This window comes from Canis lupus, chromosome 11 (genome assembly GCF_011100685.1).
Source record: "Canis lupus familiaris isolate Mischka breed German Shepherd chromosome 11, alternate assembly UU_Cfam_GSD_1.0, whole genome shotgun sequence".
NCBI classification, from domain to species: domain Eukaryota; kingdom Metazoa; phylum Chordata; class Mammalia; order Carnivora; family Canidae; genus Canis; species Canis lupus.
In genome coordinates, this window is record NC_049232.1 from 15,205,211 (window position 1) to 15,229,926 (window position 24,716).

Sequence of the window (24,716 nt, forward strand, 5' to 3'; positions counted from 1 at the left end):
TTATTTTGTATATTTAAAGAAGATAGAAAAGAAACCCACAATGGGCTCTGAGATTGAGTTTTAATTAATACAATGTCCACCGAAATCACAGTGTCTTCAGGATATAATACTATAAAGTAAGAGTTGTTCGCTACAAAAGAGAGAATTGTCCAACTAATATATGGATCAGACACTATTAGAAGATTTCCCCAAAATGTGCACTGTTGAAAACTTGAATCCTTAAATATTCCTCAAAAAGAGTTTTTAAATGAAATAATTTTGCAGAAAACATACACAACTTGCCTCTTGAGGCAGAACACATAAACATATTAAATGTTCCAAGTAGTCCTAAATCAAGAGTTCTGTTTAACTTTAATGCAAGCTTTCCAAGCTAATACTACACAAAATCCTGTTTTGAAAAATTATAAAACACTTATTAACATTTCACAGAATACTAGTAGTTCATAGACCAAGGTTTAGGGAACATCAGTATACTGTATATGAGTGGATCTAAGAGTACTGCAAAGAAGAAATCATAATAAAATATATAAGGAAATTACCATTAGGAAGTGTTAGCAGAACGAGCAAAGGGATTGGATAGTAACCACTTCCATTCTGATGGAGGTGCTGGACAGAGGGAAAGACACCAAAAACAGTTGAACAAACCGTCCCTATACATACTGACACACCCATAATTTAGGGAGAATCTGTGCCTTACATGTACCAGGTATATATTAAATGTTTACTCAACAAAAGGTTCAAAGGAGACAACCAGGAGAATTACAGAGAGATTTGAAGTAAGCAAATTTAAGTATTATTACATGAAAAACTTAAGCCCATAGTATAGAGCCAAAAGTCTTTGTTTAAATCCTAACTATATCAGTTACAGAAATGTGACATTCTCTCCACTGTGTTTCTTTACATGCATGTGAAAAGAACTCGTCCTTATTCTACTCGTAGTGGATGTTTGACAGATCATCTATATGAAAGTGATTTGAAAACAGGTAAAAGGTTTATAAATATTAGGTCCTTAGATAAAGAAAGTCTGTAAACACTTTTTGGGATAACTTCGGAATGGCACTTTGTCTCCTAAAGGCATTTCTTTACAATAATGAGTACAAATGGACAATCTTCAATGGACTATGAGATTCAGTTAAGTATTATGTGAGTGTAAATTACACAGTATTTTTAAGATGATATATCACCAACTCATGAGTTGCTTTAACTTGTTCTCCCCCTGTGGAATGGCTTCTCTGAGCATTTGTGTTTCACTGAGTTGGTGTGTTTAAAAATGAATGCTCCTAGCTGGCCAGGATCCTGACTGTAAATATCTCTTTGAGTTGGGCATACTTTAGCAAAAGATCAAACCATTAGGTTAGATAAGCAGGGTCAGTCATATGTCAACAAGATACACATCTGTGTAGAAGTTAATGAACCTGAAGGTGGAAGTGCAGGATACAGCATTTGGATGAATATAAAATAAGTGGTGAACTTCAACAACATTCTTATGAAACTAGTCAAGTGTGTACCTAGACTTTAGAAATATAAGCAGTGACTCCAGGTCATCCAGATGGATGTGAGGAAAAATACATAGATTCCAAAATAGTCCCAGAAGCACAATTTGGTAATCACAAGACACTTCACTTTTTCACAGCTAAACTCAAGCAAGGACGCTGTGTACAGAAATACATATTTCTTTAGATTGGGCACCTTATCTTCTCTTTGTCTTCTTCTATCAGACCCTTCCCAAGTCATGGAATGGAACCACCACATCATTGTGACTGCTATGTGAGGGTGTATACATGAGCTGAGGTGTTACGAAATAGAGTCTTGGATTTAAACTGACTTTGTGATCTTTACCCAAGGGATTCAGAAATTACAGTGAGGGCTTCATATATTTATAGAAATTTGGTCATTAAAGGAGGTCACAGTTTATAATTAGCAACCCAGAGACCAATATTTACCACGTTACATCCTAAGCAAAGGAATTATTTCAGACCCTGTATGTTTTCTCCATTTGGTGTGTTTTCTCACCAATTTTTAGATTATGTTGGCTATTACCTTCGGCTATTGATAGCTTTATTTTAGTCTTGTAAAATAGTGTGTTATTGGAATGTCTACTATGTCCATTATATATTTGGTATCTCTTATCACCTTTCCAAAACAATAAGATGAGTGTAAGACTTTTATATTAATCATACTGTCTTTTAAGAGTGTGTATATACACAAAATAAATAGGTTGTACATAACATAAACAAATAAGTCATAGCCAAAATACTCAAAATGAGATACACAGATAGCATTAATAGTTAAATGTGGACAAAATGACTAAAAATAATAAAAGTATAGGGGATACATTTAGGCAAAGAAAATGTCACTTGAAAAGATTCCAGAAGAAAAAAGATGGAAAACTTTCCTGGCCTGTTGGGACTTTTGCTTCTATACATTTCAACCAGCCTTTAGGCAATGGCTATAACCCCTGTGTTGACAGCCTAGAGCACTGATCTTCAGTATTTTTCCAGACACATAGAACTTGCTGTTGGATAAAATGTACTTCTAGACAGCTTGTCTTAATAGCCTGTAAAGTAAAATCATAGTTGCACATGACAGATCATGCATGACAAAATGAACATTGCATTTTATTTTAGTCATCTGTTAACATTTTCCCATAAATGACAGGTTTTTTTCCCCCAATATTTAAACTCAAAAATGAAGCCTTCTTGAGGTAGGTTGGATTTCAAAGAACTTTATTCAGCCAGTAACTATATGGGACAGATGCGTTTATGAACCTAACTAGAAATGACATTACTGCGAGATTTAATGGCCACATATACTCTTCTGGCTGTCTATCCTTCACAGGGTTGTCTGCTTTACTACTAGTCATTAGCGGGAAAGCGAAAGTATGAATGGACAAGACAGAGCAAAAGGTTCTGTGGGTCAGCAGATAATCCCAGAATGATCACTCTTGTAAATCTCTCTGTTAAAGGTCTTCTTTCAGCAATTTCTGTATATAAATATGTGAAGATCTTTTATGCTATAGCAGTAAAGCAGAGATAAACAAATCAGAGTCTCTTGCTCTACAGAACATACAACCTACTGGATTGGACTATCATAAATATAATTATCTAAAAACAAAGAAGTACCATGGAAGAAATACACAAAAACCTGAGAGTAAGAGAGGAAGGTGAGGTTATATTTCAACAAGAGAAGCTAGAGATAGGTTTCATGCAGGAGATGACCTGAGTTTTGAGCAAGGGGAGGATTTTAATAAGTAGCAAGAATGGAGAACATATTAGATAGAACTATGTAAGCAATCTGCGCTCAGATATTCTGAGGTAGGAGTATGTTAACGAAATTGGGAGTGAGTAGTGCAGTGTGCTGTGGGAGACAGAGGAGGGATGGGGAACAGGAGGTTTAAGACCAGCAAAACAGTATAGACTAAATCAAGAGGTACCCTGATTATTTGACAGTTTCAACTTTATTTGAAGGTCACGGGGAATGTAGCAGGGTTTTGAGCAGCAGAATGTCTTGATCTCAAAGAGAATGTCTTATAGGTCAGTGCAACTTTTTTTTAATTAAGAAAATGAACATACTACGGCTAAGACTCAAGAAAATAGGTTGTCTTTCTGCTTACAAGCAGCTTACAATTCAAATTTATATTCTTGCTCATTGAACTGGGAACAGTTTCTCTAAAGAATAAGTAAATCTTTCTCAGAGAATATCAATGATGCTTTTTATAGGGTAGTCTTTGTTTTTAATTTCAAATTCCAGCATAGTTGCCATACCATCTTAAATTAGTTTCAGGTGTACAATATAGTGATTTGGCAATTCTTACAGTCTTTGAAATGAACACCCTGATTTCTAATCTATTCTTGAAGCGCTACCTAGCAAAAAACTACGTACACTAGAGTTTCCTGGCAAAAGAGTTTCCTACGCTAAAATCTTGTCATTTTGGGAGAAGGCTTAGCGATCTAGCTCATCAAGTATATTTCCCATGAACTTATCATCCATATAAAAATTCATCAGCAGAGGATGGGAGATGAGATTGGGAGAGGAGAGGAAACTGGTTGAAAAATCAAGACACTTGGCCAAATGCTTGGCCCAGGAGACCCTATTTTATTACTATGATTCCACTCTCACCTTTTCTACATGATAAACTTACAAGAGCCATTGTATGACTCTTTTCTATGTAAAGAACTGAACAGGCATACCTAGGACACAGCAGTTAGTGGCAGGGGCAGCTCAAGATGGGATCTAGAGATGGCACAGCTAAGGACTTTCAGGTGTATGGTCCCTCACTTGAAAGGTCCTTGGGAATGGAGCCAGTGTGCTAAATTTCTTACACTAGAGTGGATAACCTCAAAGTCTGTGTGCACTCATAGCTATTCTTCCTGAGAGTAGCTAATTTGATGCTTATTTGAGACACAGTGCTTTTCAAATCCCGTAATGGTTGCTAATAATGCTATAGGAAAGAAACCTGCAAAAATTATCCATGTATAGATCAAATATTAACTTGAGAAAGATTCTTGACTGGTTCCTATAAAACCTTTAAGCTCACCAGTTTTGGGTATTGAGATTATATTTCTGCAGAAGTTTTAACTTTATCATAGGTTTTATCCAGTTGCTTCATCTTCTTACCAATACAGTGAATTCAAAAAGGAAGGTGCTATCACCCCAAACTTACTCTGCTTGATAAAATGGACCTGTTAAGTACTTCTCAGAAGTCACAATAATAGAACCATACAAAAAACTTAAATTCTGTGTTTTCTCATTATATGTGTACATAGCTGCATTTGATGTCTTCAGATAATATTATGTGAATAGTTCTCTCTGTCTGATCCTTCATCTCTCTCCCTGTCTGCTGGCCTGAAACTGAAATGTAGCCTTTCCATAATGGGACAAAAAGTGGCATCATTCCTTTAGTTTCCAACTTGGAGCATCAAGTTATGGTGTCCTACTCCTATATTTATCAGATTTGTAAGATGTAGAAGCTATTTGAATGATGACCCTTCTGGGGAATTATTTCCTTGCAATGATTTTCAACAACGTCAACATTTCCCTAGGGACCAATAAAGTTCATTGAATAAATGTGCCTGTCCTCTCGGTTATGCATTAGTTACTGTGTTTAGGTGTTTTGCCTGGCTCCTCCTGAGGTCACTGAATATCTCTCAAAGGAAAAAATATGTTCCCAATTTGTCCTTTCAGGCGAGTCTGAAAAGCTCACCCTTATAGCAGATGTGATGGTTTTTCCCCAAATGATTTCATTCTGCTAAAATGTCTATTATTACAATATCTATTGAGGTAGTTAACATGTTCTATAGTAAATGTGAAACAATTCACTACTTCTAGGATTAAGATGAACAATAATATTTACTTTGGCTTGGACTTAGGCCTGAATCTTGGGAAGCTTTACACTAAACTCACACAAAGTAACTTTGGCTAAGAAACTGGGATACAAAAAAGAAAAAGAAAAAGAAAAAGAAAAAGAAAAAGAAAAAGAAAAAGAAAAAGAAGAAAAAGAAAAAGAAAAAGAAAAAGAAAAAAAGAAAAGGAAGGAAGGAAGGAAGGAAGGAAGGAAGGAAGGAAGGAAGGAAGGAAGGAAGGAAGGAAGGAAGGAAGGAAGGAAGGAAGGAAGGAGGAAGGAAGGAAAAAGAAACTGGGATATACGCTATTTTTAATGACCTTTCAAAGATCATTTTGTGTAGTTTGGTTGGAAATGCAGTTAATGAATATGTAAAAGTAAAAGGTGGTGGGGAGGTGTCTCGCTGACTCAGTGAGTACAGCTTATAATACTTCATCTCAAGGTTGTGAGTTTGAGCCCCATGTTGGGTTTGGCAGCTACTTTAAAAAAAAAATTTCCTTCTTAAATACTGAAATAAAAAAGCTGGGTTTTTTTTTTTCCTAAAATAAACTTTATTAAAGGGCAGTAACAGTCACTGTGCTTGTTGGAATGCGTGGCTGATAACCTAGGGACAGTACAAAATAAGAAATATATATATATATATGTTATTCATATATATAATATAGTATAATAAACTTTGATATTAATAGTCATTCTTGAAATCTATGACCATAGATTACCAGTTTAAACAAGATGAGGAAAATAAAAGGAAAGCATCTTAATCAAATACTCTCTCTGTTCTGTGTCCATGCCTCTTCTTTGGGTCCATGCCTCTTCTTTGGGTTTTCTTATCTCTTTAATTTATTCTTGATCTGCATTGCCTATTAAGGAAATCTTATTGATACAGTGTGAAACAGCTGTTAGATTCTATATTTTTATATGTGTTTTGATATCTGTAATTCTAGTTACTGCTTTCAAAACTAGAAACACTTACTTACTGATGCAATGACATTTTAAATACTGTAGCAATGCACTCCCCAGCCAGCACAGGCCTTGGGCTGCACTCACTGTCAGAAGCTATTTAGAATTTTCTTGCTAAATAACCTTAGACAAATCCTGACTTGTTGACCAAGATAAGCTTCTGAGGATGCTTTCCCTGTAGTCAGAAGTTGTACTAAACTTGGAGACAGAAGTGTTCTTTCTTTAATATCACTTATTACATAATGAAATTATTTCATTTTTCAACTAATCTGTCTTTCGGGGCACCTGGGTGGCTCAGTGGTTGCACATCTGCCTTCGGCTCAGGGTATGATCCTGAGGCCTGGAATCGAGTCTCACATCAGGTTTGCCACAGGGAGCCTGCTCCGCCCTCTGCCTGTCTCTGCCTCCCTGTGTCTCTAATGAATATATAAATAAAATCTTTTTAAAAAAATCTGTCTCTCCTTCTACTAGAATGTAAATTCCACGGGAGCATCTTAAAAAGTGCCTGCCACAGTAGAAACTTATGAATATATGCTGAATGACAAAATGGATGAATGAACAAGTAACAGAACAAATCTTGAAGTACTTCTGGACATTCTCAATCATCATAGAAGAATGAATGGAAAGGGGAAACACAGCTGTTTTAAGTGAGCTACTCATCACTATTGATCAATTCCCTTTGACAATATCTTATGGTTTGCTTCAATTATTAAATTTTTTCCTTAACACTCTGCACCAGTTATGTTTTATTTCCACATGTCCTAGGATGTCTGCTTTCTTTTTTTACTGTTTTTTAGTAATGCTATTACTTCATTTTTACCTGTGATTGTTCTAAATAAAAATATTTTAAATCTTGGTCCAACTCTTCTTTTTTTTTTTTTTAATTTATTTTTTATTGGTGTTCAATTTACTAACATACAGAATAACCCCCAGTGCCCGTCACCCATTCACTCCCACCCCCCGCCCTCCTCCCCTTCCACCACCCCTAGTTCGTTTCCCAGAGTTAGCAGTCTTTACGTTCTGTCTCCCTTTCTGATATTTCCCACACATTTCTTCCCCCTTCCCTTATATTCCCTTTCACTATTATTTATATTCCCCAAATGAATGAGAACATATAATGTTTGTCCTTCTCCGACTGGCTTACTTCACTCAGCATAATACCCTCCTGTTCCATCCACGTTGAAGCAAATGGTGGGTATTTGTCATTTCTAATAGCTGAGTAATATTCCATTGTATACATAAACCACATCTTCTTTATCCATTCATCTTTCGATGGACACCGAGGCTCCTTCCACAGTTTGGCTATCGTGGCCATTGCTGCTATAAACATCGGGGTGCAGGTGTCCCGGCGTTTCATTGCATTTGTATCTTTGGGGTAAATCCCCAACAGTGCAATTGCTGGGTCGTAGGGCAGGTATATTTTTAACTGATTGAGGAACCTCCACACAGTTTTCCAGAGTGGCTGCACCAGTTCACATTCCCACCAACAGTGTATGAGGGTTCCCTTTTCTCCACATCCTCTCCAACATTTGTTGTTTCCTGCCTTGTTAATTTTCCCCATTCTCACTGGTGTGAGGTGGTATCTCATTGTGGTTTTGATTTGTATTTCCCTGATGGCAAGTGATGCAGAGCATTTTCTCATGTGCGTGTTGGCCATGTCTATGTCTTCCTCTGTGAGATTTCTCTTCATGTCTTTTGCCCATTTCATGATTGGATTGTTTGTTTCTTTGGTGTTGAGTTTAATAAGTTCTTTATAGATCTTGGAAACTAGCCCTTTATCTGATATGTCATTTGCAAATATCTTCTCCCATTCTGTAGGTTGTCTTTGAGTTTTGTTGACTGTATCCTTTGCTGTGCAAAAGCTTCTTATCTTGATGAAGAAGTCCCAATAGTTCATTTTTGCTTTTGTTTCTTTTGCCTTCGTGGATGTATCTTGCAAGAAGTTACTATGGCCGAGTTCAAAAAGGGTGTTGCCTGTGTTCTTCTCTAGGATTTTGATGGAATCTTGTCTCACATTTAGATCTTTCATCCATTTTGAGTTTATCTTTGTGTATGGTGAAAGAGAGTGGTCTAGTTTCATTCTTCTGCATGTGGATGTCCAATTTTCCCAGCACCATTTATTGAAGAGACTGTCTTTCTTCCAATGGATAGTCTTTCCTCCTTTATCGAATATTAGTTGCCCATAAAGTTCAGGGTCCACTTCTGGATTCTCTATTCTGTTCCACTGATCTATGTGTCTGTTTTTGTGCCAGTACCACACTGTCTTGATGACCACAGCTTTGTAGTACAACCTGAAATCTGGCATTGTGATGCCCCCAGATATGGTTTTCTTTTTTAAAATTCCCCTGGCTATTCGGGGTCTTTTCTGATTCCACACAAATCTTAAAATAATTTGTTCTAACTCTCTGAAGAAAGTCCATGGTATTTTGATAGGGATTGCATTAAACGTGTATATTGCCCCGGGTAACATTGACATTTTCACAATATTAATTCTGCCAATCCATGAGCATGGAATATTTTTCCATCTCTTTGTGTCTTCCTCAATTTCTTTCAGAAGTGTTCTATAGTTTTGAGGGTATAGATCCTTTACCTCCTTGGTTAGGTTTATTCCTAGGTATCTTATGCTTTTGGGTGCAATTGTAAATGGGATTGACTCCTTAATTTCTCTTTCTTCAGTCTCATTGTTAGTGTATAGAAATGCCACTGACTTCTGGGCACTGATTTTGTATCCTGCCACGCTACCGAATTGCTGTATGAGTTCTAGCAATCTTGGGGTGGAGACTTTTGGGTTTTCTATGTAGAGTATCATGTCATCGGCGAAGAGGGAGAGTTTGACTTCTTCTTTGCCAATTTGAATGCCTTTAATGTCTTTTTGTTGTCTGATTGCTGAGGCTAGGACTTCCAGTACTATGTTGAACAGCAGTGGTGAGAGTGGACATCCCTGTCTTGTTCCTGATCTTAGGGGAAAGGCTCCCAGTGCTTCCCCATTGAGAATGATATTTGCTGTGGGCTTTTCATAGATGGCTTTTAAGATGTCGAGGAATGTTCCCTCTATCCCTACACTCTGAAGAGTTTTGATCAGGAATGGATGCTGTATTTTGTCAAATGCTTTCTCTGCATCCAGTGAGAGGATCATATAGTTCTTGGTTTTTCTCTTGCTGATATGATGAATCACATTGATTGTTTTACGGGTGTTGAACCAGCCTTGTGTCCCAGGGATAAATCCTACTTGGTCATGGTGAATAATTTTTTTAATGTACTGTTGGATCCTATTGGCCAGTATCTTGTTGAGAATTTTTGCATCCATGTTCATCAGGGATATTGGTCTGTAATTCTCCTTTTTGGTGGGGTCTTTGTCTGGTTTTGGAATTAAGGTGATGCTGGCCTCATAGAACGAATTTGGAAGTACTCCATCTCTTTCTATCTTTCCAAACAGCTTTAGGAGAATAGGTATGGTTTCTTCTTTAAACGTTTGATAAAATTCCCCTGGGAAGCCATCTGGCCCTGGACTCTTGTGTCTTGGGAGGTTTTTGATGACTGCTTCAATTTCCTCCCTGGTTATTGGCCTGTTCAGGTTTTCTATTTCTTCCTGTTCCAGTTTTGGTAGTTTGTGGCTTTCCAGGAATGCGTCCATTTCTCCTAGATTGCCTAATTTATTGGCGTATAGCTGTTCATAATATGTTTTTAAAATCGTTTGTATTTCCTTGGTGTTGGTAGTGATCTCTCCTTTCTCATTCATGATTTTATTAATTTGAGTCTTCTCTCTCTTCTTTTTAATAAGGCTGGCTAATGGTTTATCTATCTTGTTAATTCTTTCAAAGAACCAACTCCTGGTTTTGTTGATCTGTTCCACAGTTCTTCTGGTCTCGATTTCGTTGAGTTCTGCTCGAATCTTTATTAACTCCCTTCTTCTCTTGGGTGTAGGATCTATTTGCTGTTTTTTCTCTAGCTCCTTTATGTGTAAGGTTAGCTTTTGTATTTGAGTTCTTTCCAGTTTTTGAATGGATGCTTGTATTGCGATGTATTTCCCCCTTAGGACTACTTTTGCTGCATCCCAAAGATTTTGAACGGTTGTATCTTCATTCTCATTAGTTTCCATGAATCTTTTTAATTCTTCCTTAATTTCCTGGTTGACCCTTTTATCTTTTAGCAGGATGGTCCTTAACCTCCATGTGTTTGAGGTCCTTCCAAACTTCTTGTTGTGATTTAGTTCTAATTTCAAGGCATTATGGTCTGAGAATATGCAGGGGACAATCCCAATCTTTTGGTATCGGTTCAGACCCGATTTGTGACCCAATATGTGGTCTATTCTGGAGAAAGTTCCATGTGCACTTGAGAAGAATGTGTATTCAGTTGAGTTTGGATGTAAAGTTCTGTAGATATCTGTGAAATCCATCTGGTCCAGTGTATCATTTAAAGCTCTCGTTTCTTTGGAGATGTTGTGCTTAGAAGACCTATCGAGTATAGAAAGAGCTAGATTGAAGTCACCAAGTATAAGTGTATTATTATCTAAGTATTTCTTCACTTTGGTTAATAATTGATTGATATATTTGGCAGCTCCCACATTCGGGGCATATATATTGAGGATTGTTAAGTCCTCTTGTTGAATAGATCCTTGAAGTATGATATAGTGTCCCTCTTCATCTCTCACTACAGTCTTTGGGGTAAATTTTAGTTTATCTGATATAAGGATGGCTACCCCTGCTTTCTTTTGAGGACCATTCGAATGGTAAATGGTTCTCCAACCTTTTATTTTCAGGCTGTAGGTGTCCTTCTGTCTAAAATGAGTCTCTTGTAGACAGCAAATAGATGGGTCCTGCTTTTTTATCCAGTCTGAAACCCTGCGCCTTTTGATGGGGTCATTAAGCCCGTTCACATTCAGAGTTACTATTGAGAGATATGAGTTTAGTGTCATCATGATATCTATTCAGTCCTTGTTTTTGTGGACTGTTCCACTGAACTTCTTCTTAAAGGGGAATTTTAAGAGTCCCCCTTAAAATTTCTTGCAGAGCTGGTTTGGAGGTCACATATTCTTTTAGTTGCTGCCTGTCTTGGAAGCTCTTTATCTCTCCTTCCATTTTGAATGAGAGCCTTGCTGGATAAAGTATTCTTGGTTGCATGTTCTTTTCATTTAGGACCCTGAATATATCCTGCCAGCCCTTTCTGGCCTGCCAGGTCTCTGTGGAGAGGTCTGCTGTTACCCTAATACTCCTCCCCATAAAAGTCAGGGATTTCTTGTCTCTTGCTGCTTTAAGGTCTTCTCTTTATCTTTGGAATTTGCAAGCTTCACTATTAAATGTCGAGGTGTTGAACGGTTTTTATTGATTTTAGGGGGGAATCTCTCTATTTCCTGGATCTGAATGCCTGTTTCCCTTCCCAGGTTAGGAAAGTTTTCAGCTAGAATTTGTTCAAATACATATTCTGGCCCTCTGTCCCTTTCGGCGCCCTCGGGAACCCCAATTAAACGTAGGTTTTTCTTTCTCAGGCTGTCGTTTATTTCCCTTAATCTATCTTCATGGTCTTTTAATTGTTTGTCTCTTTTTTCCTCAGTTTCCCTCTTTGCTATCAACTTGTCTTCTAGGTCACTCACTCGTTCTTCCACCTCGTTAACCCTCGTCGTTAGGACTTCTAGTTTGGATTGCATCTCATTCAATTGATTTTTAATTTCTGCCTGATTAGCTCTAAATTCTGCAGTCATGAAGTCTCTTGAGTCCTTTATACTTTTTTCTAGAGCCACCAGTAGCTGTATAATAGTGCTTCTGAATTGGCTTTCTGACATTGAATTGTAATCCAGATTTTGTAACTCTGTGGGAGAGAGGACTGTTTCTGATTCTTTCTTTTGAGGTGAGGTTTTCCTTCTAGTCATTTTGCTCAGTGCACAGTGGCCAAAAGCAATTTGTATTGGGAAAAAGAGAAAAAGAGAGGAGAGAAAGAAGGAAAGAAAAGAGAAAGAGAAAAAAAAGGGAAGAAAAAAAAACGAAAAGAAAAAAAAGAGAGAGAAGAAAAAGAGAAAGAAAAAGAAAGGAGAAAAAAAGGGGGTGGGGGAAGGAAACAAATCAAAAATCAAAACAAAACAAAAACAAAACAAAAAAAAAAAAAAAGAACCACCGGGGAGTATCTTCTGATTCTGTGTACTTTAAGTCCCTTGGCTTCTCCTGGAAGTTGTCCGTCTAGCTGGTGTTCTGGGGGAGGGGCCTGTTGTGCTGATTTTCAGGTGTTAGCAGTTGGGGGAGCTGCTGTGCCCCTGCCTGGTGCAGGGCTCAGTGGGGGTTGTTTACCCCGTGAGGCCGCAGGAGGAACAGCCCCAGTGGCGGGGCAGCTCTGGAAATCTGGATTCAGCTCCGGCAAGAACTCCGGAGCTCTCGGTCTGCAGGGCCTGGAGGCTCCGGGGCGGGGCCGCTGATCTGCTCAGCTGGGGCAGGAGCGTCCTCGCTGTCCTGGGCCCTCCCGGCCTCTGTCTGTCCCGGGGGAGGCGGGATCCTGGGCTGTGTCCCGGCGCCCTGTGCTCCGGAGCCTGCGCTGGTGGATTCGCGCTCCCGGGCCGCGCAACCCCCTCCGCGGAGCCGCCGCCCGAGCACCCCGAGCTGCTCCTGGAACCGCGCAGCCCCCTCCACACGGAGCCTCTTCCTCTGCCCGAGCCCCTCCGAGCTGCTCCCGCCCCGCAGCCCCCTCCGCGGAGCCCCCCCCACCCCCCACCCCGAGCTGCTCCGGGTCCCGCCGTGCGCGCTGCAGCCCTTAGGGAGCTCGGCGCACTCTCCCGGGGCGCAGGTGTCTGTTAGTGTCCCCGGGAGCCCAGGGCATCCCCGCCCTCCTGGGTCCTGCTCCAACTCCCTGCGAGCCCCTTTCCCCCGGGAAGGTCGGTGCAGCTCCTGCTCCTCCGGGACGGGGCTCTCCTGTCCTGGGGACACTCGCCCCGGCCTCAGCCCGGCTCCTCGCGGGGCCCCTCCCCCTTGGAGGCCTTTGTTTCTTTACTTCTTTTTCCCCGTCTTCCTACCTGATAGAAGCGCGAACTCTTCTCACTGTTGCATTCCAGGTGTTCTCTCTTTAATTCTCAGGCCGAATTCATAGATTTTCAGGATGATTGGAAGGTTTTCTAGGTAATTTGGTGGAGACAGGTGATTTGGGGACCCTACTCTTCCGCCATCTTGCTCCTCCCCGGGCGGTCCAACTCTTCTTTATCAATAACTTTATTTGGAGTGAACTTTCATCCCAATTGTTATTTCTTCTTTCTTTCTTAGCATTTTATGCTTTAATGGATTTTGGAATTTTGATTTATAGACTCATTTTGAAGAGAGAAATTTTGTTTATTCTGCTTTCGTTTTTTATTGTTGTGTCTTGGGTGATGATTTTTCCCATCTTTTTAAATTTTAAGGACTTTTTTATGGCATAGCATATGGTCTAGAGAATGTTTCATGTACACTTGAGAAGATATGTATTCTGCTGTGGTTGGAACAGATCATTCAATAGATGTCAAATAGGTCAAGTTAATAGTGTTTTTCAAGACTTCTATATCCTTGCTGATTTCTGCCTAATTGTTCTTTCCATTACTAAGAATGGGTACCAAAACTTCTTTTATTGTTGAATAGTCTATTTCTCCTTTTAATTCCTTTGCTTTTTGCTTCATGGATTATGGGACTCTGGTGTAAGGTGTAGACACATCCATAACTGTTATATCTTCCTGATATGTTGATCCCTTTATCATTATGAAATGACTTTCCTTGTTTCAAGTAATATTTCTTGTCTCAAAACCATTTTCATCTGATATGAATACAGGCAATATGCCCATTACAATACCATAGAGAAAAAAATTTTTAAGGAAAATGTTTTAACAGTTTACCCACAATATTTTTTCTACTTTTATTCTTTACCAAAAGGTGCTATCAAACACTTACCAGTACACTGATTTGGGGATGTAAATATTCTAAAGAAAAGAATTATACAGTCCATACTTAGTGTACTTTGATACATGGTTGCTATAGTAATATGTGTAAATAATTAATCTTTCCATCTGAAACATCTCTGAAGATCATTTTTAATATTTCTGTGTGATGAAGCATTACTCTCTGAAATCAATTACAGTGCTCATGAAAATAAAGTCTCATATAAGCTTCTATTAGGTCAGTCACTTTCACAGTCAAATCCGTAACAATATCTTCAATTATGTAGTAGCATTACATAGTAAAGTATTTAACTTTATTATTCTTTGGCAAAGTCTATAAGCTCAAAAAAAAGGACTATTTTGGTGAAAATTTTAAATGGCAGAGACCATTCAGCAGATTTTTTCCCCATAAAATCAATTAACTGGTCAGATCCTTGAAAACAAACAATATTAAACCCTGTAGCTAATGTAGAATAAAATATTTAATGTATCTTCTCTTACTACTTTGAAGATATATCTATGCTAAACTGCAATCAACATTAGAATAGAATCTATTTCCTTTTTGACTATTTGGAAAATAGTCCAAAAAAATATGGAATATTTTTTGCCAAAATAATATTTCATTGGCTTTCGATGCAATAACATAGAAACTGAAAATATTATTCTTCTCTAAATATATAACAAATATTTACTAAATGCCTACTACATGCAAAACCCTCTACATAGCACAGGATATACATTAATGCACTCAAAGAGCTTCCTGGCTGATGAGGCTATCTGCAGGTAAAACAATGCATAGTAAGTGTTGTGATGAGAACATGCACAAGGAGGCTTGAAGTGTCTAAGAAGGCCTCTTGGATGACTAGTAATAGAAGTACCAAATGGTAAATGGCAGTTTTTCAGGTGTAGAAGAGGGAACACAAAAGACAACCCAGGTGGCAATAGTAGCCTACGTAAAACATTTTAAACAAAAGATATCTTCTAAAAGAAGAGTTTACTTTTTTGTACAGTGGCAAACTGGTCTAGAGAGAGGTAATAAAAAATCTTGCCATAAACCAAGGTGAGAAGGAAGATGGCTTGTTTTTAGGTAGTATGAATGGATATAGAGAGATATGGATTAATCAGCTTTAAAAGGAAAATTTGACATGACACATTTTATTTCTTGAATGGAGAGAAAGAGAGAGAAGGGAGAAAGAGAGAGAAGTAAGGAGAATGATTTCCAGAGAAGTGGCTTCAGTAAGAAAATGAATACAGTGCCATTTACTGAAATTAAAAATCAAGAAGAATCTTATGTGGTTAAATTGCAGAAAGAGCAAACAGCAAAGGCTTCAGGTTGAGTCCACACAAAAAGGTAATAAATCTGGTTTTTAAAAGTGTTTAAGGGGAAATACCTTGTAGATATCTAAATGTCAGATAAATTCATTCTAAATCTTAGGAGATAGATCCCTGGTAATTTTTAAATCATCAGATTATGGCCCGAAGCTATGGAATTATCCATAGACGGCATATAGGAGAGTCAATGATACCTTGAAAAATTTATTAGTAGTCTTATAAAGAAGATCCAGTCAAGAGATTCTAAGTGTAGAAAATCAGGAAGGGCTAATATTCCAGAAGCCAAAAATGAGTTAGCTACCAACTCTGGGAAAATAAAGTTTGTGCTTTGTCTTTAGATATATTTGCTAAGTAATAAGAAACAGAATCCCTGAAGGGGTTCTGACCACTACCATCCTGCACATGGGGAATTTAGAATACAGTAGGTCATACAGAGCAGATAAAAGTATTTCTTCTTCCTGTTTGAAATAATAATACAAAATAAAATAATGAAAGCAAAGAGTAGTGGAATATGCCACCCCAAAACAAGCCACTTTGGCATGCTGATTATTTTCAGTTTTACATACTTGAAAACAGTAAATGCAGGGGAACACTTTCTTTGAATTCTCCTCATTTGCCTAAACACAGATCCTCCAGAAGGAACTCAGTTGTCACAAATTCTTCCCCAGAACTTTCATCAAACAAGAAAGATTGATTCTTAATCACAGGAGGCAAGATGAGAAGTCATTACTCTGACACACTCTGTTACAAATTATACTATATCCCACCTATTCTGTAAGGGCCCATTCACCTTTCCTAAAAATCATTTACTCTTCCCTGAGAGGCCCACATCTTCCCACCCCTTCTCTCATTAAGATGGTATGTAAGCCTGAATTCTAAAGCCATTTCTTTGAGTTATTCATTTTCCCCTTGGTATCTCCTATGTATATACCAGAAATATACATGCTACTAAGCTTCTATTTGTCTTTCTCTTGTTAATCTGTGTTTTATCACAGGAAGTTTTGGCTAAACTCAGAATGGTAGAGGAAACAATTATTTTTCTGCTCCTATGAAAAATTTATATGTATGCCCAAATATTCAAAAACAAGAAAATATTTATGTCAAGACTGAAGAGGTTACTCAAAGGCAGAAGAATGCTCTCACTCTAAATCCAAGTAAGTACTCTAAAAGGATAGTGGAAATCAAGATGCAAAATAAAGATTGCTGTTCTAATGCCTGCTAGAGAATGATACAAGGCATTAGGCCCATACATAATGTGGTTATTTATTATTAACAGAACTTTCTGTATAAATTCATTACCACCCATCACTGGATAGAAATTCACTGTCTAGAAGTGGACAGTGAATTTTTTAAAAGTGACTAATAAATACAGTATCAAACCTGCAATATATGCAAGTGAGAACTGTACGTACAAACTATCAAGTAATTCCTGAAACCCAAAATAGGTCTTGCTTCTCAGAAGCTCATAGGTCCCCAGGAGGGAAGAAGGTAAATCTACCCTACCCTCTAAGGATGCTTCCATAGCTCAGTGCACTTGCAATGAAAACATACTTTACTGAAGAAGACTGTCCTCTAAAAATTTTGAACTACAAGAGGACATGAGCCATTGTAGTGGGATTCAGGGGAAAATAAATAATAACAGTATTTTTAAGAGTATGAAGTAAATTCTTCATCTGCTTTATGAAACTAGGCTGTGAAGCAAAGGGGAAAATAGGATTTAAATTGCAGAGCAATATGGATTTAAGAATGAGAAGGATTTAATTATGTTTATGTGTTAATAAAAAGAAAAAGCTTTTAGGGGCAGGTGGGTGGCTCAGTTGGTTAAGCATCTACCTTCAGTTCAGGTTATGATCTCAGGGTCCTGATCAAGTCAGCCTTGGGCTCCCTGCTCAGTGGGGAGTCTGCTTCTCCCTCTGTCCCTCCCCCCAACTCTATCCCTCCTTTCCGCTCCTATTCATACTCTCTCTCTCCTCTCTTTAAAATCTTAAAAAAAAAAAAAAAAAGTAAAAGTTTTTTAGAAAAGTGAAATTAATACTGGCACAAAAACAGACATACATATCAATGGAACAGAATAGAGAATCCAGAAGTGGACCCTCAACTTTCTGGTCAACTAATATTCGATAAAGGAGGAAAGGCTATCCACTGGAAGAAAGAAAGTCTCTTCAATAAATGGTGCTGGGAAAATTGGACATGCAGAAGAATGAAACTAGACCACTCTCTTGCACCATACACAAAGATAAACTCAAAATGGATGAAAGATCTAAATGTGAGACAAGATTCCATCAAAATCCTAGAGGAGAACACAGGCAACACCCTTTTTGAACTCAGCCACAGTAACTTCTTGCAAGATACATCCACGAAGGCAAAAGAAACAAAAGCAAAAATGAACTATTGGGACTTCATCAAGATAAGAAGCTTTTGCACAGCAAAGGATACAGTCAACAAAACTCAAAGACAACCTACAGAATGGGAGAAGATATTTGCAAATGACATATCAGATAAAGGGCTAGTTTCCAAGATCTATAAAGAACTTATTAAACTCAACACCAAAGAAACAAACAATCCAATCATGAAATGGGCAAAAGACATGAAGAGAAATCTCACAGAGGAAGACATAGACATGGCCAACACGCACATGAGAAAATGCTCTGCATCACTTGCCATCAGGGAAATACAAATCAAAACCACAATGAGATACCACCTCACACCAGTGGGTGTGAGGAAAATTAACAAGGCAGGAAACCACAAATGTTGGAGAGGATGCAGAGAAAAGGGAACCCTCTTACACTGTTGGTGGGAATGTGAACTGGTGCAGCCACTCTGGAAAACTGTGTGGAGGTTCCTCAAAGAGTTAAAAAATAGACCTGCCCTACGACCCAGCAATTGCACTGTTAGGGATTTACCCCAAAGATATAGATGCAGTGAAACGCTGGGACACCTGCACCCCAATGTTTATAGCAGCAATGTCCACAATAGCCAAACTGTGGAAGGAGCCTCGGTGTTCATCGAAAGATGAATGGATAAAGAAGATGTGGTTTATGTATACAATGGAATATTACTCAGCCATTAGAAATGACAAATACCCACCATTTGCTTCAACGTGGATGGAACTGGAGGGTATTATGCTGAGTGAAGTAAGTCAGTTGGAGAAGGACAAACATTATATGTTCTCATTCATTTGGAGAATATAAATAATAGTAAAAGGGAATAGAAGGGAAGGGAGAAGAAATGGATAGTAAATATCAGAAAGGGAGACAGAACATAAAGACTCCTAACTCTGGGAAATGAACTAGGGGTGGTGGAAGGGGAGGAGGGCGGGGGGTGGGGGTGAATGGGTGACGGGCACTGAGGGGGGGGCACTTGACGGGATGAGCACTGGGTGTTATTCTGTATGTTGGCAAATTGAACACCAATAAAAAATAAATTTATTATTAAATAAATAAATAAATAAATAAATAAATAAATAAAGAAGAAAAGTGAAATTAAAATCATTTGAAAATTGGAGAATATTCACTGCTAAAATGTTTCTGAAGAAATACTTAAGCATAAGTAGAGAAATTAGCCTTAAACAGTAGAAGAACAATTATTTTACAAAGAAAGAAAATAAGATGAAAGAGAGTAAAAATACGTTTGTAGGAAAGAGGAACAAAAAGTAGAGAAGTTTTCTATTTCATAACAACATTATCTCACTTAATTCTTGCAACAATGGTGACATTCTGATATTGTTATTAATCTCAGAGAAAATGTGACATTGAGTTATTTGTCCCATTTTTCTGCTATTAAGGGCAAAGCTGTGATTCAAATCCAGGTACTTTGTCTTCATAATACGATACAAGCCTCATACAATAAAAGTTTTAATGAAGCTCAGTCAAACACTACAGAAATGACAATAACATCCTAGTAAGAAAAAGACCAGTTTGAATCCCTTATTTCAAAGATGAGGGCATTATCATGCCATTTTCCCAAGGTGAGCCGATGTATTGCAAAAGCCATAAAACTAGAACAATACAGTAAAAATGAACACACAAAATGTGTTTACAGGACAGTACAACTACATAAACTATAATCACTAATGCTGTTTAAAAGCAATTTGAATAATGTGTCATTGAACTGACCATTTGTACTGCATCATCTGAAGATAAACAGTTGAACATGTGCACAGTCTAGTTTGTAACAATTACATGGGTTCCTCTCTCTTCCTTTAGCTTTCAGTTTAAGTTCTCTCTTAGAGAGACCCAACTTATATATCCAAGTGAAAATAGGTTCCCTTAGTTAAACTTGATCACTGTATCTCTTTCCATAATATCTACCAGATGAAACCTTTTTCTCTTCCAGAACAACTTCTAACACACATTTGTGAAGCAGAAATTCAATATATCAAAAGTTAGTTCAGGATATTCATTAAATAACTCAACAAATACTTATTTGAAGGCCTATTATCAACTAGATATTGTTATAGGCATGAGGAAATAGTAATGAATATGGACACTAAGTCTCTGTGCACATAGAGCTTCATTCTAGAGGGAAATAAAGTGAGTCAATATAACATTGCAATATAAATGAGTATAACACAATATAAATTAGTATGCTGTAATAATATGTAACAAAAGCATATAAAATTGGTATAATATAATATATAACAATACCTATTATGCCATACATGTACTATAATACATTATAACTGAAAGAAGAACCACTGGCAGTGAAGAAGTAGCACAATTTGTGGAGATTGCTCATACCCCAGAAACCAGACTTGAGAAAACTTGTAGTATATACATTTGAGTACTCAAATGAGTATATTTCCTCATTAGTGGACCCAAATTATCCTAAAAATAAATGTTGCTCTAGTTGCACCTAACCAAGATTAAAGGTAATATTTTAAAGAATCAAAATGTTTCCAAGTAATTAAACCACATCTCTGACAAAAGCACAAAAACATATAAAGACATACAAAAAAATAACCACCATGAACTTCATAAAACTAACAATGCTTGTATCAAATAAAATGTTACCAGGCATGTAAAGTAGCATAAAGATGTCACCCATAATAAGAAAAAAAATAAATGAATAGAAACAGACTCAGAAATCAGAAATGACAGAGATAATACAATCAGGAACAAGATTATAAACAAATATTACAAATATGTTTCCTATGTTTAAAAAGAGGAAAGCATGAGTATACTAAGAAGATTGATTAAAAAATAACTGAGGTATACACGAATGGGATGAGCAGCAGATTAGTACTGCAGAAGAAAAGATTAGATGTTGAAGATATAAAATAGAAAACATCCACTAAAGATACAGAGAAAGAAGAATGAAAAAAAAAAACAACCATAGTAGAATGAGCTCTGAAATAATATTGAGTGTACTGCTGTATGTGTAACTCAAAAAGTAATGGTTGAAATTTTTCCAAATTCAATGAATAACAAACCCACAGATCCTAGAAGCTGTACAAACATCAAGGACAAAAACATATTTTTTAAATATAAAGCATATTATTATCAAATAGCTTAAATTAGTCATAAAGAGAAAACCTTGAAAGGAGTTATGGGGATGGGGATGGAGGAGAAAGATCATCAGAAATGTAACTATGTGAGCAATTATAAAATATTTGTTCTCATATGTGTAAAACTTTTTTCATATGTGTAAAACTCTTTAAAATGATTTATTATTTGAAACAAAAATATTAGCAATGTATTGTATCATTGAGTTAACGACATATAAAGAAGTAAAATGTATGACAACAGTAGCATACAAGGCATAAGTGAAATCGAAACAATATTGTTAGCTTTCTATACTATTGTGAAGTGGTATAATAGTATAATATTCCTTTAAATTACACTGTGATTAGAGGTGTATTATATAAACATTAAAGCAATCACACACACAAAAACATAGCTAACAAACCAATATAATAGATAAAATGGATCATAAAAATACCTAATTAGCTCAAAAGAGAGTAAAATAAGGAGGAAAAAATGAGAAAAGAATAGATACACCAAATAGAAAACAAATAGCAAAATGGAAGATTTATACGCAACTATATCAATAATCATATTAAGTATAAATGGTCTAAACCCCTCAATTAAAAAGCAGAGATCACCAGGTTACATTATTAAAAAGTCAGTGCCTATAAGAAACCACTTTAAATATAAAGCCACAAAAAAACATACATAGAGAGATACAACTAAGGAAAAAGTAAAAGAATGCAAATGCAAAACATGAAAAAATGGATGTCACCCAGAATTTGGTGAATCTCAAAATTGCAAACACCAAAATAGAAAGCCAAATGGCTAAGAATATCTAAGATAAGACTTCTATAGCATGTCTACAAAGCAATCAGTTCAAATTATAAGAGGAAACCAGAGAGCTTTGAGAAGACTTCCATTTTGAAGAAGATAGACTCTAAAGAATATATAGAATGAGAAAATATGCTAGAAGCTATAGTATTAGCTATATAATAGTGAAAACAAATGTAATTTCTCCTCTCAGTAAGGGAAAACACAAAGCATCAATAAAATATAAAATCTGTTCAAGAAAGGATTATTTAAACAGAAAAAATAAAATAAAGTATAACATGAGTTTGAGTTTATGTATAAGAAAACAAAACCTAATTAGGAACTTCTCTTTCCACTGGCCTATGGACTAGGACCCTGGAATGGTAGGCAAGGTAATATAATACTAGCACAATTCCAACTTCATCCATGGTGAATATTTGCATGGTGATAATTTAAATTCCACAAATTGGTTTTCAAGCTTTAGATTGTACATTAAATTCCACAAATTGGTTTTCAAACTTTAGATTGTACACGATATTCAGCAGGAGAAAGATCCAAATTTGGTTAAAGAATAGAATATAATGTTTTTAATCTTCATAATGTTGGAAGGAATAGAATAGATAGAATAAAGTACAAAAAAAATAAAGATGTTAGTAGTAGGAAATCAAGAAATAGAATTCTAGACATTTATAATAATAGAAGTAAATAATAAATTAAATTAACAATGTACATGTAATTAATTGGGAGATTAATCATGTTAAGTAAAATATACATGTTTGTAGCAGCATGCAGTCAATAGACATTATCACTGATAAAGCTGTCAATAAATCTATAATCACATACAAAGTTATGGAGGTAATATAAAAAGACCTAAAAACCAAAAGAGTAAAAAAGAAGCTTCTGAGGAGTAGAAGTGGAGGAAGATGGTGGAAGAAATGAACACTGAGAGTTTGTCAACAGAAGCTCTTCTGTATTATTATATTTCCCAAAAATGCCTAAATGTTACTTTTATTTACTTTGGCTAACAAAAAAATTAGCAAAATATCTTCCAATATGTCCACTCTATCCCTACACAATGTCTTTTTTTTTTTTGGTTTCTATATCTTCATGTAAAGAGTCTGTACCTTTCAAGACAATGAAATATAATATTAATTTTTCTATTCTTACAAACTCCTACAAATAATTGGTTATAAAATAAAATAGATTCTTTCCTTCTGACAATTTTTATTATGGATGTTGCATTTTAAAAAGTGCTTAGCATAAAGAGGAAGAAAAAAGTTGTTTTCAGAATTCAAGGGCCTTTCCATTATGACCCCACTGAATTTTCAACTTTATCTTCCTCTGCATTCCTACATGAACCAATTTTCACTGCCATACTGAAGCCACATACATCGCTCCATCATACACACACACATTGAAAGTATACTGAGAACCTGCCATGTGCCAGTCTCTGCAGGCCATTGGTTATAAGAATATGTAAAACAGAGTCAATCATAGGGCTTACAATAAAGAAGATTTAATATTCAAGAAGGATAACTCATTCAAGGTCCTCTTGATTTCTAAATTGACAAATGCCACCATAGAGAATGAAAAGCTAAAATAAAATGAAGATGGATGTTGGGGTCATTTCAGCTAATCTCTTTCCCTACATCAACTTTAAAATCTACACAATAGAATCTTTCCTCTGCAAAAGTACAAATTCTCATAAAGGAGTCTTTGGGGAGTTGTCCAAAATGAGTAGAAACTGAAAATGTTAAAACAATGAATTTCAAGGGTATACTTCAAGCAGAGCTCTCTTCTTAAATTTCTTTTTCCTGACAACTCCTGCCTGATAGCAATCTCTTTTCAATTCATGAATATTTACTCATATTGCTCATTTAAGTCATACTACCTCCTAGAAGTACCTGTTAATCTCTTCTCTTGTTATTCAGCCTTTCACGTGTGTATGCTCTGTATTTTCAATATGCAGATAGCATTGTGTGTTCTTTGTACCCCATAAAGTGTCCAGAGAAGCAAATCTGTCCACAGAATCAAAGATGAATAGCTAGGTATAAAGGTACTAAATTTATATTAATGACAACAAATTGTTGAAAATGAATAATTAAATAGATTAATTGTTTAATTACTTATTTGAAGCCGTAATGAAAACTGCTAATTGAAGCTTTCAAAATTACTGGCTAGTTACTTGATGCCATATAAACAGTTACCAAACACTTACAGAAATCTTACCTTTTCATTGAATTAATTTTAACAAACAATGAAATTTAAAAAGAGCCTAATAGATATTTTTGCCAATCATATGAGATCTTCTTAATGTTTGATAAGTTATTATATCCATGATATGGATTTAGAAATTATAATCCTAAAAACAGTTATTCTTATGAGGCATAATTTGTATTCTCAGAGATAGGATTTTCTTCACTTTATGAACCTAATACTTGAAAGATGGATGGTAATATTTTATTTCATAAGGCAAATGTTAATATCATCCTTCATTCCTCGCCAATCTTTTTAAGAAAGTAAGTGCCAAGAGCCTCAGGGCATCATGTTGCATCTAATTACAATATTGGAATCCCTACATCAGAGATTTAAACATTAAATATCCACATCTATTATATGCATTATTTGCAATGCTAAAATGGAAAAAGTTATGACTAAATAATCTCTACCTCTTAGAAGCTGTGAATTTAAACCAGGCAGTATTTAAGTTGCCAAATACAAGAGAACACACACTATAAAGAGCATAAAGACACTGAAAGAATGCACATTTCCTTAAGCACAGAACTGGAGGTGCATCTCAGAGAGATGATTAGTGCTTGTAAAGGAGGCAAGGATGTTCAAAGAAAGCACCACTCTGATTCCCAAATCACCCTACAAGAATAATATAATAGTACTTTAAGCAGTTTTAATAGTAATTCAATCAGTT